Consider the following 11,334-nt stretch of genomic DNA (forward strand, 5'->3'; position numbering starts at 1 on the left):
GAACTTCCCGACCCAGGCATCAAACACAGGTCTCCTGCATTTGCTGGTAGATTCATTCCCATCTGAGCTACCAGGGAAGCCCATGAATACTGGAGTGGGTAGCCTATCCCTTTCCCGGGGATCTTCCTGACCCAGGAATTGGACTGGGGTATCCCGCATTGCAGAAAGATTCTTTACCAGCTGAGCTACTAGGAAAGCCCATTAACTGGCTCTACTCCTCCAATATTAAACATAAAAAAACACATGGAACATATAGAAATTCAAACAGAAGTAACATTAACCTGTGAGAAATCATAAACAAGTATCAGTAGATAGCATAGATGACAAATGGTCTATGGTACGAGTTTTATAATGAGGCAGACAGAAGTTGGAAGACTGGGCAATTTTCTTCTTCATCTGCTTCAGCTTCATCTCTTTGGGTCTCCAGTGTCCACAAGGTCAAATTGTCTCTCAGTAACTGTATTATTAACGTGCTGTCTTTGTGTGACCCTTCACTTAATGTATCAAGTTCAGCAATGGCTCCATCAAATGCTGTTTTTGCATTAGAGCCAATTTTCTCAGGGGACTTCAGAATCTCATAATAGAACACAAAAGTTAAGGGCCAGATCCAATCTGATAGAATGTGTTGGTTGTGTTTACTTTTTGCTGATTTCAAAAGCTTCTTGGTATGCTTGCCATGACTGATCCACAATCCCTCTTATTATCACCAGCAACAACCTTAGCCAAGGAATGGTAGTAGTCGCCTTTTATTTTCAAATAGAAGACTTTGCTCTCTGCTAGGAGAGTGAAAAAAGTTGGCTTAAAGCTTAACATTCAGAAAATTAAGATCATGGCATCTGGTCCCATCACTTCATGGGAAATAGATGGGGAGACAGTGGAAACAGTATCAGACTTTATTTTTTTGGGCTCCAAAATCACTGCAGATGGTGAGTGCAGCCATGAAATTAAAAGATGCTTACTCCTTGGAAGGAAAGTTATGACCAACCTAGATAGCATATTAAAAAGCAGAGACATTACTTTGCCAACAAAGGTCCATCTGGTCAAGGCTATGGTTTTTCCAGTGATCATGTATGGATGTGAGAGTTGGACTGTAAAGAAAGCTGAGTGCCGAAAATTGATGCTTTTGAACTGTGGTGTTGGAGAAGACTCTTGAGAGTCCCTTGGACTGCAAGGAGATCCAACCTGTTCATCCTGAAGGAGATCAGTCCTGGGTGTTCATTGGAAGGCCTAATGCTGAAGCTGAAACTCCAATACTTTGGCCACCTGATGTGAAGAGTTGACTCATTGGAAAAGACCCTGATGCTGGGAGGGATTGGGGGCAGGAGGAGAAGGGGATGACAGAGGATGAGATGACTGGATGGCATCACCGAGTCGATGGGCATGAGTTTGAGTAAACTCCGGGAGTTTGTGATAGACAGGGAGGCCTGGCGTGCTGTGATTCATGGGGTCGCAAAGAGTCAGTCACGACTGATCGACTGAAATGAACTGAACTGTCAAGCACTGGAGATCAAGAACTTTCCCAAAAGAAACAGTGTATCACTGCAGATATCTCTCAGCTTCATCTCCATTTTCTCTCTGTATTCTTGAACCATCTGCTGGTTTTCTCTCAGCATCTTCATCTTTTAATCAATACTTGAGACAAGCCTCCAGGATGACCTACAGGCTCCTCCAACATTTTTGTAAGCAAGTAAGAGAAGACTCCTCTCCTCAATGAATAATTCAGCTCCTTGCTCAGCTACAGACTTCACACCGGCTGCCACATCATCATCTTGCTCAGCCTGCTCAGCCAGTTTGGCCTTCTGCACCAGTATATTTTTATCTATGTTCTGTGTCTGGAGTAGGTACGGCAGACGGATGGGACTCAGCAAGACTACTGGAGTGGGTTGCCATTGCCTTCTCCGTATAGTGGGTTAATGTTCCTCAAAAGCTCTCGGTTTCATCTTTATATAGTTATATACTTTGATTGGGAGCCCAAAGAAATAAATTCCCTATCAGTGACAGTCCTTGGGTGAGTGATACCCCAACACTTCTAAAATTAGTTTGAATATTTTTCTGTGAACTTTTAAGACAATGTGCTCTAAAACTTGTATTTATTTTAGACTGAAAATACAATCAGATAATTTCTCTGATTTCCGTGGTCAGGAAAAAACCATGAGCATACTTTTCTTTTTATATAGGCTCTTTCTTCTATTGGGAGAGAAATAAAAAGAGCAAAATGTATGTATTTGGTACTTTCCCTATTAGTTTTCCTTTTATTATGCTTCTAAAATAAAGTAGGAGAAATATGTGAGATGTGTTTTTACACATACAGATTGTACTAATGGACTTCCTAGGTGGCTTAGGGGGTAAAGAATCTACCTGCAATGCAAGAGACACAGGAGGTGCAGGTTCAATCCCTGGGTCAGGAAGATTCCCTGGAGGAGGGTATGGCAAACCACTCCAAGATTCTTGCCTGGAGAATCCTATGGACAGAGGAGTCTGGCGGGCTACAGTCCACAAGGTCACAAAGAGCCAGACACGGCTGAAGCAACTAAGGACACACACATTGTCCTAATGGAAAATATAATAGGAGTTATTCAGTGCTCAAAGTAAAAACATGAACTATAATTTAAGCAGTGTTGCTTAAATAACTTATATGTTGACACCTCTCTTTCTAAAATTAAAAAAAAAATTTTAACAGCATGAAAATTACGTAATTTTCCCTCATTCAAATTTGAAAATAATATATAAAGTAATATAAAATTTAAAAATCCATAAAACATAGGATTTATAGCATTACACCTAAAATTCAGGATCCTATCAAATTTGTGCTATTAAAAATGTTATTTATCTCATGCAAATCTTTGGCAAAACTATTTCAGAAAATGCAGTGTGACAGGACACATTTCCTCCTTTCACCAAATCACCTTACTTTTGTGAATTTCTGTCAAAACTTAATTATTAATTCAATGTGGGAGTAAGAGTGGTCACATTGTTCAGTGGAGAAAATTTTTTTTCTTTTTAATATTCAACTCATAAAGCTATATCAATAGATAACAGAGTTTAACAAATTGATTAGAACTAAGATATTTTATTTTTTTTTTCTAGTTACTGTCAGACCAAGAACTAAGACATTTTAAATTGAAGTTGGAAGAACTCTAACTCACATGTGTTATTGGGACACAGAAGTTTGAGAAATTAATAATAGAAGTGAATTCTGTTTGATGGCAGTGATATTGAAACTTTTCTTACCCCTCAGATAACATGGTTAATGTGGGGTAACCTTACTAGAAGTATCTTATCACATATTTTGTAATTTCATGGGTCTTTCAAAGGATAATTTATTTCTTATATTGTAATAAATAATATTTATTAATAAAAAATATAGCAGTGCTATTTAATACTCTTCAAGAGACTTTCAATCCAAGAAGAAAAGTCACTTTATAAACTCTGAAGCTCATTAACCTTCATAAAATACTGGTGAGTTAGGTGGCAAATGTTACTCTTCTCAGTTCATAGATGACTGATCTGAAGCACCAAGAGGTTAACTGATTTTTCCAATTCACAAAGCAAGTCACGGCACAAAGCGAGGTCGTGCAGAATTCTTGACTGTTGGTTCATATAGGGTTCTACTCTCTGGACAAATGCTTTATTAAATAAGCTCTTATTGATGATCATTTTCTGGGTAATGCCATTTGGCATTTGTCCAAATATTTTGCTCATGACACAATTATCAGTTTCCAAACAACAAAACTGTCAGAATTATCCAAATACTATAATAGTTTGGATCATTACAGTTGAAAAATCAAAGGAAAAATTTCAGGCTGCTTTATCCTAGTGACACTATTAAAATATATGAATATTTTAAAAATTAATAGCTTGTTTTCACCAATAAGTAAAATAAACATCACATTTAATGTACCTTCTATAAACAAGTCTTCAAATATAATATATAGGAGAAAATTAGACACATTTTTATTTATTGTTGCTAATGTAAAAGCAAAAGAATACCCAATTTTTAAAAAAAATTAGTGGTAGTAAGAAAAATAGTAGAACTTGAACACATTGGATGTGATATTGTTAAAAGCTATGTGATTTAAAAAATGGTCTCCTTTTTATTATTTTCTACCATTGTATGCTTTTTAAAGAGCTTCCCCCATGGCTCAGTGATAGAGTCCACCTGCAAACGCAGGAGACTCAGCTTCATTCCCTGGGTTGGGACGATCCCCTGGAGAAGGAAATGGCAACCCACTCTAGTAATCTTACCTGGGGAATCCCGTGGACAGACAGCCTGGTGGGCTATAGTCCATGGGGTCACAAAGGAGTCAGACACGACTTAGTGACTAAACAATGACAAATATATTTTAATTTTTAATTTAAAATATTAAAATCAATACATTATTGAGAACAACTTCTAGAACATGTAAAATAATTATTCAAAATAAAAATAAAATTGGAGTGTACATATTTAGCAGTGGACATCAATTTGATGTATTTTGACCAGTGATCTAGAGTGTTATTTAATACCAAAACCAATTCAGATAAATAAGAGTGTTTCCCAAGTTGTAAAAGGGCTTCCTTAGTGGCTCAGATGGTAAAGAATTCACCTGCAATGCAGGAGACCTGGGTTCAATCCCTGGGTTTGGAAGATCCCCTAGAGAAGGAAATGTCAACCCACTCCAGTCTTTTTGCCTGGAGAATTCCATAGACAGAGGAGCCTGGTGGGCTACAGTCCATGGGGTCACAAAGAGTCGGACATGACTGAGTGACTAACACTTTCACTTCAAGTTGTGAAATGTTGAAACCAGTGAACCAGTGAAGTTGCTCAGTCGTGTCCGACTCTTTTCGACCCCACGGTCTGTAGCCTACCAGGCTCCTCCGTTCATGGAATTTTCCAGTTAAGAGTACTAGAGTGCGTTGCCGTTTCCTTCTCCAGGAAGATCCTCCCGATTGAGGGATCGAACCCAGGTCTCCTGCATTGCGCCACCAGGGAAGCCACCAGGAAAATGTTGAAAGATGATCTCATATGTCAGCTTTTCTTTAGTGATGAAATAGAAAGAAGTGATCGTTCAATATTAAATAGTGTGATCATTTATTAATTGTATGTATGTGAAACTACTTCCCTTTTCTTGCCTCAGTTTCTTCATCTATAAATATGGAAATATTAACATACTTCATAGTATGGTTGTGAAAAGTCAATAAAAGACTTAAAATAGTATTTGACATAGAATAAGCAGTTGATGAATATTGTGTAATTATTATTAGTTCTCTTTCCAAAATAACCTCCTTCTTTCAGTCAGTTTTTACCTCAGAACCTCCTTACTTCTGTCAGATTTTACCTCAGAACCTCTTTCTTTCTGTCAGATTCTTTACCATCTGAGCCACCCGGGATGTACTAGAAGAACTTAAGTTTAAAATTTCTGGATGCTGCTTGATTAGAAAATTTTTCTAGAAATGAAATCAACACTGGAAAATAGATCTGAGAGATTGGGAAATGGAAAAAGCTGGAGAACTGAACATATTTGAACTCATGGACTAATCCATACATGAAAACAGTTCTATTCATGAGCTCTTCTGATATATGGGGGAATATACTTCCTTTTTCACTTACGTCAATTTGGGATTCTATCTCCAATAATTAAAATTCAATAATTACCACATAAACAGAATTGAATTAAATTGAATTAAGATTGTTTCCATTGCCACAATTCAACAGTAAACACACTTATCCATTGATTGAAGATATAACTAACAAAAATTAATTATAGAGTAGATTCTAGTTTAGGATGTTAGTAGCCCCTGATGGAAACTTTTCCAATTCCCAATGTAATGCTTAAGAAGCACCAAAATTAGTAAAGTCTAAATGACACTGAAAATTAGCACAGAGTATTATTCTATTGCCAGAACCTGGAAAGAGTTTCCACTAGCAGTAAAGTTGATAAAACAGACCTGAAAAATACCAATCATCATGCACTACAGAATTAAAAAAAAAAAATCCTCATTGTGTCAAAGTGAATGGAAATATTTCTCATTCACCATTTCCTCTTTCTGACAAATGGGCTCTATATTAACCTGAAAACTCTAGGAGCATTTTCTACTGCCTGGTACCTTTGTTTCTCTCTTCCCTTTTTCTTCAACCCCTAAATCCACCATTAGTTTGTTCTCTGTGAGCAAATGTTTGCTAGGCAGAAGGTAAGATGGAATACTGGGGGTTTATTGTCAACCTGAGTTTCATCAGGATAGGAGAAACTCATTTCAAGATATCATAACTTCACAAGATATATGCCTACCAAGGTCAGATTTGGAACAGCAGTTGTGTGTTCTTGCATAGCCTCCAGCTTTAGGTATAAAAATGTAAATCATGCACAGAGAATGAATCTGGTTAAGACTCCATATATGGAGTGATTCTAAGTGCATTTAGATTTAACATTTTCTGAGGATCAAACTCATTTCACTAGTTAGATTTCTCCTAGTTTTAGAGTAAGTAAAAAAGAAATAATACACCATTATAAAAATAAGATAAAAACAAGCCATGACCAGTTGGAAGACTAACAGGAGTAACAGACCTCAAAAAAACTAAATGACACAGAGAAGGAATATTTTATAAAATTATTTGTCATTCTCAATATACAAAGATCTATGGGTCTTTGATGTGGAAAGAAAAAGCTAAAGAAAAAACTGGAAGACTAAAATCAACCTGATGTTATAAAAAAAAAGTTTACTGCAACTAAGTAGAATTACATAAAAATTAAAAATTTAACAGCAATGTGAAGATAATATGGGAAGCACTAAGGAGGAGGATTTCTGCTTTTCCAAAATATTTAATATTTGGCTGACCTTCTTTCAATCTTTGACTTTAGGTTTTTCTAATACTTATTTTTTTAATACTGAGCTACTGAAAAATAGCTCATGGAAGGAAAAGTTGAAGCAGGAATTTGACAGGTATGAGGAGAGAAAGATGACATCTCTAGTGTAGGTAAACCAAAATTTCTACAGGTTGAGACTTTCAGTTCAATCCTACTGGGTTATATGTTCCCCTTAAGAGTAAAGACCTCAAAAATAAGTAAGTGGGAATTGATTTGTTATTGTATCTGATTTGCTCTTGGGGGGGAAAATTAACACCACCAAATTCATAGAAGCAAATAGTGGAATGATGATTGCCATAGGCTGAGGGGACAGGAAAATGGGCAGTTATTAATCAGAGGGCAGAAAATTTCAGTTAATTATGATCAATAAGCTCTAGAGATCTGCTATATCCATTGTAACTAAATCAACAACAATGGAATGTACACTTAGTTTGTTAAGAATGTAGATCTTAAGTGTTCTTACCAGAATAAGATAATTAATTTTTTTCTTTTTAAGAGAAGAATGCTGAGGATAAACAAAGTACCTGGAACAAGAGGGACTTAATATATAATTTAAGTTAATATTCTTTTGTTACAATTAAGCTTTATAGATCAAATAGGTAAAAGTTCAAAATGAATAAATCTCAATCCCAAACTTACCAGAAATGAGACAAGAGAAAAGCTTAAATGCACATTGTCATTAATGAATTAAAACAAAATTAAGGAATCAGGGGAGGGGATGGTAAATGTTATAGTAAGTGTTATGATGCTGTGCATTAAATTAGTCAAATGAGATTCTCAAAATATTCATTAGAAATTTGTTCTTAAAAGTGTTAAAAAACAAACAAACAAAAAAACAAAACAAAAAAAGTGTTCAAAATTTTAGAATGTATGCCTAAAAACAGAATGGATAATGGTAAAATAAAATTTTAATAAGGATATTCTTAGGCTCCCCTGATAGCTCAGATGGTAAAGAATCTGCCTGAAATGCAGGAGACCTGGGTTCAATCTCTGGGTCAGAAAGATCCCCTGGAGAAGGAAATGGCAACCCACTCCAGTGTTCTTGCCTGGAGAATCCCATGGACAGAGAAGCCTGGTGAGCTACAGTCCATGGGGTCTCAAAGAGTCAAACTTGACTGAGCAATTAACAGAGACGGACAGAATGATGTTCTTGTTCCTAATTCCTCCCAAAACCTAGAAAGTGAAGGAAGATGGTGACAAGATGTGAAAGGAATAAAGATAAGTTAATATTGTCTCAAATTATATTCCTTCTTGGTTATGATGAATAGATAAATATGTTTCCAGTGTTCTTTAAACATAAAGTATGTCAGAGAGCATGGGTTGAGCTCCATGTGGCCCTACAGCAGCTTCCCACTAGCTATTTTACCCCTGGCCGTGTGTATCTGTCCGTTCTACTCTCTCAGTTCGTCCCACACGCTCCTTTCCCTGCCGTGTCCAAAGTCTGTTCTCTTCCTCTGTGTCTCTGTTCCTGCCCTGCAAATTGGTTCACCAGTACCATTTTTCTAGATTCCATATATATGAGTTAATATATTATGCAAAATTTGTTTTTCTCTTTCTGACTTACTTCACTCTGTATAACAGACTGTAGGTTTATCCACCTCACTAGAACTGACTCACATGTGTTTCTTTTTATGGCTGAGTAATAGTCCATTGTACATATGTACCACAGCTTCCTTATCCACTTATCTGTTGATGGGTGGCATGGGGTGGGTGGTGGCAGGGAGTTTCAGGAGAGAGGGGACATATGTGCCCTTGTGGCTGATTCATGTTGTTGTATGGCAGAAGCCAACATAATATTCTAAAGCAATTGTCCTCCAATTAAAAATAACCTTAAAAATAAAACTAAAGTATGACTAGTAGAATTTCTAAAAATTTAAAGTATATTTCTCAAAGTGCTAAAGACTTAAAAAGTTGGAAAAGCAAGCATGTCGAAAACAAAGAAAAAGCAAGAAAACATTTAAATAAAATTTTAATGACATTAGAATACTGCATTATTTAGTACAGCAAGAAGCCTGTGAAAATAAATGCATGGTATAGACTCAATTGTTCAACTCAATAAGAAATGACCAAAATGTTAGTGGTGGTTATATTTAGCAGTATGATTATAAATTGGTTTTTTTTTTCCCTATGAAATTGTCTTTGTTTAATGCATGGAGTGCAAAATTACATTTGTAGTCAGTAAATAAGCTTTTATTTTAAAAAGAGAAGAAGCAATTGTGGTGACTGATATAGACTAATTCTAGATTGTAAGGCAGAGCAACAAAGAGCTGAGGAAATTTGAGAAGAACTGAAGTGTTTGAAGCAAGAATTCAGAAGTATTATAAAAAGATGTACATACTTGTGGGGCAAGAAAGAGGAGAAGATAGCTTATATTTGCAGCTGTGTTTTTCTGAATTTAAAAACTGCTCCTGGGAGCACAATTTAAATGCAGAAAAAAGCATGATTGATTCTAATAAAATAATAGAGTTTATAAAGTCTGTCTTCCAATTGAGTCAATGTCTTTTTTGTTTGTTTTTAAGCTATATACTGCACACTTGGGCACTTGATGGTCAAAAGCCCATGAGAGAATTTAAGAGCAAAGGAAAAGATAAAACCCTAATCACAGTATAATTAACAAGAGTGTTAAAATATACAAGAAGGTGAGCGATTTCAACAAGTGTTGGATTTTTCTAATCTACCTTCTTTTGGAAATTTGTAGAATTATTAGGAAAAAATTCCTGCCTTTGCTTTGCCAGTGCCTTGACAAGTGTCTAATAGTCAAAACTATCATGGCTTCATATTTCTTCCCACACCAAAGTCTCTTTTACATGATTCATTTATAAGCATTAACATTTAAGTAACCTATCAAATGTCTAAACCAGACTTTACCATGAATAATGTCAGTTAATAATGCTCTTTGTCTTAAATCAGATTAATTTGCATCATCGGTTGGGAGGGGAGTTACCTTGGAGAATCTAAAGCTTTCTCATCGTGACTGTGTTTTGGCCTAAAGCTTATGAGTCACACAGAGCGAGCAATTCTCTCAGCCCCCTTTCCTCTCTTTGTGCGCAGGAAGTCAGTGAAGTTTCTGGATTCCTTTTGAAAGGAATTATCAATGTCATTCCAAAGATGGACGTACAGGGGTCAGTGTTTAGGGGCTGACATAAAATAACTATCGCTATTATCTGTTCCACAGGCTCCTTCTGACTCTTATCTTAGGAGGAATGTTTTAAATCTTTTTCGTTCTACCCACATTGTTTTAAGTAATCAGCATTCCTGTCTTCTACTAAGTATGGGACCTTGTGAAATTTCCTTAATCTTTGTAAAATAAGAGACTTAGACTATATTTATTCATTTGTTCATTTAATCTTCCCACACACTTTTAGTTAGTTCTAAGTATGTGTGAGCCATTTGCTGAGAGTTGAGGATATAATTCTGAATAAAATAACTTTCTATCTTCATGGAGTTTAGGGTTCAATAGTGTATGATTTCAAAAATCTTTATATTCCACCATTTATGATTCTATTAGCTCTTCTATAACTAAGCTAGAATGTGTCAAGGAGGAATTGAAAAGGTAGACAAGACGCCTACTGGAATTTGCCATGGATGTCATCTCTTCTTATCAGTCCATTACTTAATTGCTCCAAGAATTACAAAAGCAAGATCTAGCCAAAAGGGAGCTCTGTCTGCCTCCAGGGGTCAGTCTCTCCTTGAAAATCCTTCCCCGAATTGCCTGAAGCCACTTCTAAGGATCGCAGGCTCTCAGGTAGGAAGAAGCCTTCAAGAATTTTACTTGCATAGAGAAACCAGTCCTAAGTTTTCTTTCAAACGTGAACTGAATCTCAAGCAAGTCTTTCCCTTTGATTGAAATAGAGGGGCTTGTGAGGGTGCGTGTGATTTGTACGTTTACATGCACTTTCATATGTCTTTGAAACCTAGACAAAGATTTTTGCCTTAGGCCACTAAGGGAGTGAATATCACAAAAGGGATTAGCATGCTGTACTTCATAGCATCACATCTTGTATTGGGGTATTAGATCATACTTTTAATTCAAATAACTTCACATATGTCCAATTCAAGACAGAATCATGAAGGCACATGACTGAAAAGAGAAAAAAGATTGGCTTTACTTTGAAATGAAGCTACTAGGATGGTTTACTTGGAAGACAAATAATCTTCCGAGGGCTTGTACATCCAGCACGAACATTCTAGCCCTACTCAGAGGCTGCTTCATAACCACAGGTGTGTGCCATTTAAGATCCACCTGCTGTCTAGGACCCCTCCCCACCTTCTTCATTCTACCTTGTTTGGAAAACTCATTTAGCAATTAACAAAATGAAAGCATTCTCCTTCTGGAATTTTGACTTTCAAGGTGGGAATTTAATTTGCAAAACTGCCTGCATCTAATTAAAATGAGTAGTCACTGTTGGTTTGAAATGGATTATCTCTGAGAAAATCACACTTCAAATTGTCAAAAGAGGGTTTATATCCTGATTTTGAAAAAGCATCT

General features: G+C 36.2%; 1 pseudogene; it reads right to left on the reverse strand.

Annotated features, from left to right (window-relative positions):
* Window positions 1-346: 346 nt before the first annotated feature.
* Window positions 347-11,121, reverse strand: LOC133071584 (14-3-3 protein zeta/delta-like; annotated as a pseudogene).
* Between the last annotated feature and the right edge of the window lie 213 nt (window positions 11,122-11,334).

This window comes from Dama dama, chromosome 17, assembly GCF_033118175.1.
Source record: "Dama dama isolate Ldn47 chromosome 17, ASM3311817v1, whole genome shotgun sequence".
Taxonomy (NCBI): Eukaryota; Metazoa; Chordata; class Mammalia; order Artiodactyla; family Cervidae; genus Dama; species Dama dama.